This window comes from Anoplolepis gracilipes, chromosome 6, assembly GCF_047496725.1.
Source record: "Anoplolepis gracilipes chromosome 6, ASM4749672v1, whole genome shotgun sequence".
Classification (NCBI taxonomy): domain Eukaryota; kingdom Metazoa; phylum Arthropoda; class Insecta; order Hymenoptera; family Formicidae; genus Anoplolepis; species Anoplolepis gracilipes.
Genome location: NC_132975.1, coordinates 4156562 through 4165425, shown reverse-complemented (window position 1 = coordinate 4165425; position 8864 = coordinate 4156562). Strand labels below are relative to the sequence as shown.

The 8864-nt window shown below is 30.7% G+C and overlaps 1 pseudogene; it reads right to left on the bottom strand.

The window, feature by feature from the left end:
* Nucleotides 1–1203: 1203 nt before the first annotated feature.
* On the bottom strand, nt 1204–3373 carry LOC140666637 (uncharacterized; annotated as a pseudogene).
* Nucleotides 3374–8864: the final 5491 nt, after the last annotated feature.

Sequence of the window (8864 nt, the reverse complement as noted above, 5' to 3'; positions counted from 1 at the left end):
AATTTTTACATTTCGCATTTTATCGGTCCAAAAATAATTGTAATGGATTAATGAGTAATGTATTTTGTAATGAATTTTTGCGATTAAAATGACATCAAACACGATATAAATCAGATAATTTTTAATTACATAAATAATCAAAATATATTAATTATTAATCAATTTATGTAATTAAACATTTTACGTCGAATACAATTTTGGAACGAAGAGTGATCCAGTTTAGAAAAAAATGTCCGATATATGTTATATTTTATTGGTATATAAAACGACCGTATGTTCATGCTAGATCCATATTAATTATTGTAAATCTCAATAAAGTACGACACATTGCGTATGATCTTTTTTTCATTTTTTCATTTTAATATTTGTTATTGGAGTAATATACACATATATATTTTATTAAAATACCTTTTATTGAAATAATTAAAACATTAAATTTTATGTGAAATAAAATGAGCATTTTTTATACATACATATATATATATATATATATATATATATATATATATATATATATATACACGTATATATGTTACTTCATAATATATGTTAAAGTGAAAAAAGATCACGCGCAGTTGCAGTTAATAATATGTAATAAAATATTATGTAATAAAATATAATGAATGTATATGTATTCGTACTTTAGAAATCCACAATTATGGATCTAGCACGGACACGAACCATAATTTGTGGATCTAGCACGGACGCGAACCGCTGGAAAGTCGATCCAGCTACGTAGTTCCACCGGCTCTAAAATTGATCCAGTTAGCGCCACTGTACGGCGGTGAGAATGGGTTCCCTCAAAAACGACTCCATGGCGCCTCTCAGGGTGCCATTACATGGAGCGCGGAAACGCGGAATAGAATTGTAACTAGATTTCCGCGTTCCGTTCCGTCTGTTTTGATTGCCTAATATTACATGGAGCATATTTTAAGCGGAAAAGCGGAACGGAAAATTATAAAATATTAATTTTTAACGATATTTATCAATTAAAATGCTTGTATCCAATAAATAAGCTGAAAAAATAAACATATTAATAAAAATTACGATAAATTAAGTGAAAACAGTTTTAAGAAGTGAATAAAAGTGTCTATTTGTCACCAAACCGTTCCGCTTTTCCGTGCAAATAGTGCTCCATGTAATATAAGGCAATCGAAACAGACGGAACGAGCGCGTCAAATCATTGTCAATGTGGACACAGTATTCCATCAAATTTCGGAGTTGATTTATTATTTTCAAAGTGACATAATATCAAGTACAATATCATGGATTCAAACATCATATTGATGATTATTATGAAGTATCTTGTACAAGCAAGGGATGAACCAATAAGATATCACTACATCACGTTTTTTGCTCGATACTTCGTCAATGATACTCAAAAATTTGTCCTCAATTTCAGCTTGCCTTTGCACATCTTTAATTAATAATATATGCGTATATATAATAAGAGTGTCTAATAACGATCCGAGATTGATCAATATATAATATTAATTTTCTTTCTTTTTTTCTTATCAATATATAATATTAATTTTCTTTTTTTTTCTTAGCATTGTGCAAAAGCCTTTACTTTTCCTTTTCGTTCCTGACGATGCAGATCGTGATGAATCTGACGGTGAATATGAAGCACCCTGTATGGAATCATCACAATCTATAGAATTTTCAGCAGTCATGTCCACTTGCATATCTTCAACATGGGATGAATTTGCTCCCAAAAGGTGCTGGACAGAGCTGACAGTTCTAAAACAAAAATTATAATTTTATGATTTTATAAATTATTAAATCCAATTATACACAATTTGAATGTTTGTAAAATCTTAGATAAAAAATTAATGTGGGAACATTCCATTCTAATCAGCTAAAGAACGAGATTTAAAAGGGATAGTTCGTGATAAGATGTTGCAAACGTATTTGATGGTAAAATCATTTTTTAAATTATATGAATAATATCTGCAAAAAAATGTAAATACTTACGGTGTCATCTTTACGGTATCATCCAGAAACCTCATTTCTTCATAATGAGCAAACGAACTTCGTAAAGGATGGCCAGATTCTGTTCGCTTCGTACATATCCTTGCATCTTCTTTCTAGCCTTTATGTACGAATCTCGCAGGTGTTTCCATCTCTGCTTAACTGTTTCCATAGACAGAGATCCTACGATTGTACAGAGAATTGTCTATTATTTACTTTTACACGTAGATAATATTAACAACGGGTTAATTAAAAACGACCTGACTAGCCAAAATTATTTAATTTATTTATACGACGTTTCGACCATATGGTTGAGGTCCTTTTCAAGTGTAAACGTAAATTAAGAAAGAGAAGAAAGAATCCAATGAGACATGTTTTAAGGTAGAACTTAATGATGGAATAATTAAATATGTCACTTAGTTAAAAACAATGGTTATTAATTTTGAGATGAACACAAACAAGGAGACACGTCATGTCAGCATGAGTTTTTAAACGAAACTGTGATAACTGTAGATAATATTATCCATAAAAGTCATTAAATGATCTTACCATCAAATACGTTTACAATTTCTTGCCATAGACTTTCTTTTTTTAATCTTGTCCTTTCGGTTAATGGAATTGAATGATCCCATAAACCTCTTCGGGTCCGCGCCAGTTCAATTAGTAACTCATCTTGTGAGAGTACTGATTGTGTATCAGATTGTGAAACTCCTTCATGTTGCACGACACTTTCAGTTTGATGTCTCTTTCCTTTAACATAAATAAATAAACAACTAAAATTATTGCGAAATGAATCAATTGACTGTTCTGACGTACTATACGTGCTCATAGTAACCACAGCATTGCTGTCAACATTTATAAGATCTATAGTTTCATCGTATGTCTTGAAACAATGGTGGTCCAAAATAGTTCCACATGACCCCCTTAGAATAAAGCCGCAATAGCCACACTTTGTTGCCTGTGAACAAATAGAATCGTTTAATTATCTTTATTTCACCTAAAGTGAGGTTATGACTTTGCAATAGGTGTTAATAATTTGTTATTCTGTTCAAATTTAATATGGTGTTTCCTTACGTCATTTCATTATTATTAAAAAACTTGTTTGTTTGTTTTCACAAAAAGAAGTACAAAACCTAAAATTAGGTTAAGTTACATTTGTGTTAATTCTATATCTATATCGAAAGAAGTGTGTAAATTACAGAAACCTTTTTGCAAAAATAACAAGCTACTATATGTTTACTGAGTACTAAAAGACATTCAAATATTTACAGGACCATCCATTTTAGAATGTTTTTATTTTCTATACTTTTATTGAGTCTTGAGTCCACGTGCACACACGGTAACGAATTCCGCGGATTCCGCTCAAATGTGCGGAAAGAAAGAACTCAATTCGCGGAAACGCGGAATAGTTACTTTTCTAGTTACAATTCTATTCCGCGTTTCCGCGCTTCATGTAATGGCACCCTCAGGCTTCTCTCTGGTAATAAACATCCAGTGAGAAAGGACCTATCAAGTCGACATCGAATTGATGTAAATTGCATCGATTTGATATCAATTTGATGTCGATTTGACGGTCATTTCTCACTGGGCATAATTCAATGTAAATAATTTAAGTTTTCATTTTTAACATTTTTTCTGCTTGATTCGATAACAACTGCTTTTCTTGAAGTATTTAATAAATTTTTTACAATATTTTCTTGTTTTTTTATTCTTTTCATTCTATGTGATGTAGTATCTTTGTATGTCTTTGTAGCTTTAACAAAGTGTAAAAATTTCTCCCAACTTTTCTGTGATGTAAAATCATTCTTTGAGAGCCATTCTGTTTGATTCTTTATAGTAACTTTAAACTTTTTACGTAAAAATATGAAGGATTTTTTTTCCTTGAAATCAAATTGTACAATAAAAATTTTATAAAAGAACAACATAAAAAACAATAAAAAAAAATTATTTTACCTTTTTTTTAACACTTTATTACTTGTATCCTCCTCAAGATTCGCTTTATCTCTGTAAATACAAATAAGATAAACAACGGATTAATTAAAACGACCTGACTAGCCAAAATTATTCAATTTATTCACACGACGTTTTGACCATATGGTTGTGGTCCTTTTCAAGTGTAAACGTAAATTAAGAAAGAGAAGAAAGAATCCAATGGGACATGTTTAAAAGTAGAACTTAATTATGAAATAATTAAATATGTCACTTAGTTAAAATCAACGGTTATTAAATTTGAGATGAACACAAACAACGAGACATGTCATGTCAGCATGAGTTTTTAAACGAAACTGTCAGTTTCGTTTAAAAAGAATTTTTCATCAGAGTTTTTAAAAGAAACAGTAACAGTTTCGTTTAAAAACTCATGCTGACATGACGTGTCTCGTTGTTTGTGTTCATCTCAAATTTAATAACTGTTGATTTTAACTAAGTGACATATTTAATTATTCCATAATTAAGTTCTACTTTTAAACATGTCCCATTGGATTCTTTCTTCTCTTTCTTAATTTACGTTTACACTTGAAAAGGACCACAACCATATGGTCGAAACGTCGTGTGAATAAATTGAATAATTTTGGCTAGTCAGGTCGTTTTAATTAACCCGTTGTTTATAATTAAATACTAGCGACTTTAATCTCTAACTTATAATACAAATAAGATAGTTATAAATAAATAATAAAGTTCTGTTTCAAAATTTTTTTAAATGTAATATACAATATACAAGGTATATATTTAAAAACGATTACTCTTTTAATACATACATACATCTTATATATATTGCATTTAGAGAAATTACAGCTTTACATTATTTGCTAAATCTTTTATTACTTTTATTGCTTAGAAAATGTCATTATTTAATAAGAAAAAGAATTTTGATAAATAATTATCAAAATATGCAATGCATTTTATTAAATTACTCACTTTAAAAATTCTGATGATTGTATATCATCTATATCATCATTTATATCATCCACTTATAAATTTCTAAAATAGAATAAAACAATTTTATATATATACAGACCATGTACACACAACATACCTTTATACATATATATATATATATATATATATATATGTATGTATATAGTCAATATATTTGTGACATTATGTCGATCTTACACTTCAAAAACCAAAGGAACGCTGTCTTTTATCAATCTTTTTCGTGAGGTATGTTTTGATGGCAAACTTCTAGTATAATCTTCTAATAAAAAATAGTCACTACACACAACCGCTCCCTTGTACGCAACTTTCTTTCCAATAGCTAAAAACCATTTTTGTTTTTCAGCCTCATTTTTAGGAAATCTGAAAAATTCGTTTATATTCAATGAAATCGTTTTATATGCGCATGAACTTTCTCGATGCTTAATTATATACTTATTACAATATTACAATTGCTCTCTCTTACGTGTGAAATGTTCGAGGAAAGTCCTTTACATATTCTACTCCGCATACGCAGCAACACAACACCATTATTCCAATTTTTTGAAATAAAATTATTCATACATTAGAGTCACTAACCCCAAAACTAACCCCAAAACAGATGATCTCACATGGAACCATAGAGATATTTATCTAATATCTCTATGCATGGAACTCACCATAGACCTTAGGCACAGTATATACAGAGCTCGTTCGGGGAGATACTATTAGCGCTAACAGTGTCGTTCTGTCTTTGTTACTCATTAAAAGTTGAACAAAGATAGATCAATGCTGTTAGCGCTAATAGCGTCTCCCCAAACGCGCCTACAGTAGCGCAACTCTTTGTCGGCACCTTTGACACAGTTTAACCAGTTACGACAGTAGCGTCGGCACCTTTGATGTTGTGGCTATAGATATCGGAAGATAGAAGCCTTTTCGGGGAGGGCGACGAGATAAACTGTAAGCACTTTCTATTGGATGGAATGCGCGTGCGTAATGGCGTTTAATACGAAATAGAACTCCTGCTCACCAGACGCGCAAATGCTGGCCGCGCGACAAAAAAGAACGCGGTAGTCAATTAATTTATTATAACTGATGAATTTATTGGCTATCGTGTTATTTTTTGCCGCGCAGCAAATATTTCCGCATCCGGTGAGTAGAAGTTTTATTTCGTATTAAACGCCATTACGCACGCGCATCATTCTATCCAATAGAAAGTGCTCACAATTTGCCTCGTCGCCCCTCCCTCAGTGGCTTCACCCCCCTTGTCTAAATACTGGGTTCATGCTCCATCTCTATCTTCCGATATCTATGGTTATGGTTTATGAATCACATAACCCATCGCCATATTCTTGATTGGAAAATGCGCCAAGTATAAATGAAATTAAAAATATTAAAAGTAAAATATTTTTATTTAAAAATTAAAACATACTAAAAATTTTAAAAAATAATATTTTGAAGATTTATTTATAAATACTTTCTTATATATAAAATATATAATAAGTAAGATAAAAAAAAACATACTAAAAAGTAAATTATATATATTTTATATACGTATAGGATAACGCAAATGAATAAGATTTATATATGTATTTTATAAAAGAATATATAATTATAAGATAATTTATTTTGTTCTTAAAAGTATGAACAAAATACACATAAATAAAAAAGGATAAATAATTTCCAAATTCTTTTTTTATTTCTTAATTTGTTATCAAAAAAGTTACAAATAGTTGAAGTGTTAAGGCACAAATAATTATGTTCACATCCTGATGTTTTGCATTCAACAAAAAATTAAAAAGAACCAAAAATAATAAAAATTAAAAATAATAAAATAATTTAAACTAAAAATAAATAATAATAAAATTATAAAATAACAATCAAATAATAAATTACCAATAAATTAAAATTAAAAATTAAAATAAAAATTTTACCTTTTAGGATCTTTCGGAAATAAAAAAAAACTAACTCCTTTTGTACCCGTAATATTTTTACAATTTGTTACTGCACAAATATATCCGCCCAATTTTATTTTATATGAATAGGCCTAACCTGTTCTCCATGCACTCTGACATAAACCAACAACACTGCCATATTGTTAGTTGGATTTTTCGCGCATGCGCACTGCAACTCAGGACATGATTTTCGCACAGACTTCTATACTAACTAGACCGCTAACTTTCTTATATATTAGACCTAAAAAGTGACCCCGAAAAATATGTACAACATTAGTAGGATAGAGAAAAGGAGGAGATAGATATATAATATGGCTACTATAGAAAACTCGTGTGTGAGTGATATTGCTTTAAATTCAACCAATCAGCGTGACTGTCATCCTATTAATGATGACGCATACACATAAGTTTTGTACATTTTTTTATCCGTTTTATCCATATTTTGCCGGAGTTGGCAGTCTAGTTATATATAGAAGTCTGTGGATTTTCGTCTACTGTCGTAACTGATTAAACTGTGCCTTTGATGTCAGCGTACCTCAAAATGAACTGCATGTGCGGACTTGGTAGGTAACCAATCATGGCTAGTGTCTCTATCTCACTTACTCTATCTTCCTCATTTTTTTCTCTTTCTAATTTACTAATTAGCACATTATACAGGGTGAGCCAAATAATATCAGGACATACACTATACAGGGTGACAAATCTATGAATCTGAATCTCTATTATTTTTAAGAATGAGAATAAAAAATTGTAACAGGAAAAATATTTGCTTTAAACAAATAAATAATACAATAATAATTATTTTTTTCTTAAGATAAAAATGTTTATTACTGTATTATTAATTTGTTTAAAGCAAATATTTTTCTTTTTACAATTTATATATATATATATATATATATTGTATTGTATTTTATTTAATCCTTGCCTTTTGGCTTAGGATCAACTTCAGGTTTACAATAAACAATGAACCATAAACAATAAACATCCACGAATGGTGAACTATACAAAACAAACAAAACAAAAGATAAACTCTATCAACAGTTTCAACTCTGATGACTAGACTGTTCTTAACCATAATCAACAAAAGTCCATTCTTCTCTCTTTCCACTGTTTTCTTCTCTTTTAAAGCGTATATATATCTATATATCTTCTTCTTCTTCTCTCTTCGTTCGTTTCAATCGTTTTTTTTACTTCCTCTCCTTCTTCCTCTCTCCTTTTCTCCATTTCTCTCCTTTTTTCTACTATCTCTCTTATACTTCTCAGTCCTTGTCCTTCTTCTCCTAGTACCACTTGCATTTCCTCCTCCTGTCTTGTTACCTCGCAAACCTTTATTACGTGCCATAAACTCTCCTTCTCCTTCTTACATAATCTACACATTTTTTCTTCTTCTTCTTTCCAATGTTCCCTTTCTCTTACTTCGTTGCCGCATCTGAATCTTGCCACCATCTTTCTGTCTTTCCCTTTCATTCTTCTATTCAAATACTTTGGTCTTTCTTCTGTAATTATTTCTTATATTCTTTGTTATATTTGAACTTTTCTATCCTCTTCCCTCTCTCCCTTTTCTCTTTCTCCCTTGTGCTTCTCACTATCTCCTGTACTATGTCTTCTCCCTCTTCCTTTCTTCTCTCCCCCTCTTCCTCTCCATATCCTTCTTCCTCTAGTACCTTCCTCCTTATCTTTGCCCATTTTTCTTCTCTACCGGCTCCATTCTCTCTCCTTCTCCTTCAGGCATTCTTTGACCAATACCTTCCCCGACTTTCTTTCATCCTCTTCATATTTCATCGCTCTTTTCAGCGCCTTTACTCTGATTTCGGTCAATTTCCCTTCTTCCATTACTATATAGTTTGGTGTTGGCCTTTCCAGTCCCAGTATCCATTTTACATATTTTCTTTTTATTCTATCCAGTCTTTCCTCCTTTCTTCATCTCCATATTTCTGCTCCGAACAAACCTACACTTTCCACTAATGCCTCGAACATCTTCATTCTCAGCACATAATCTTCTTTGAATATTCTTTCTTCTATGCT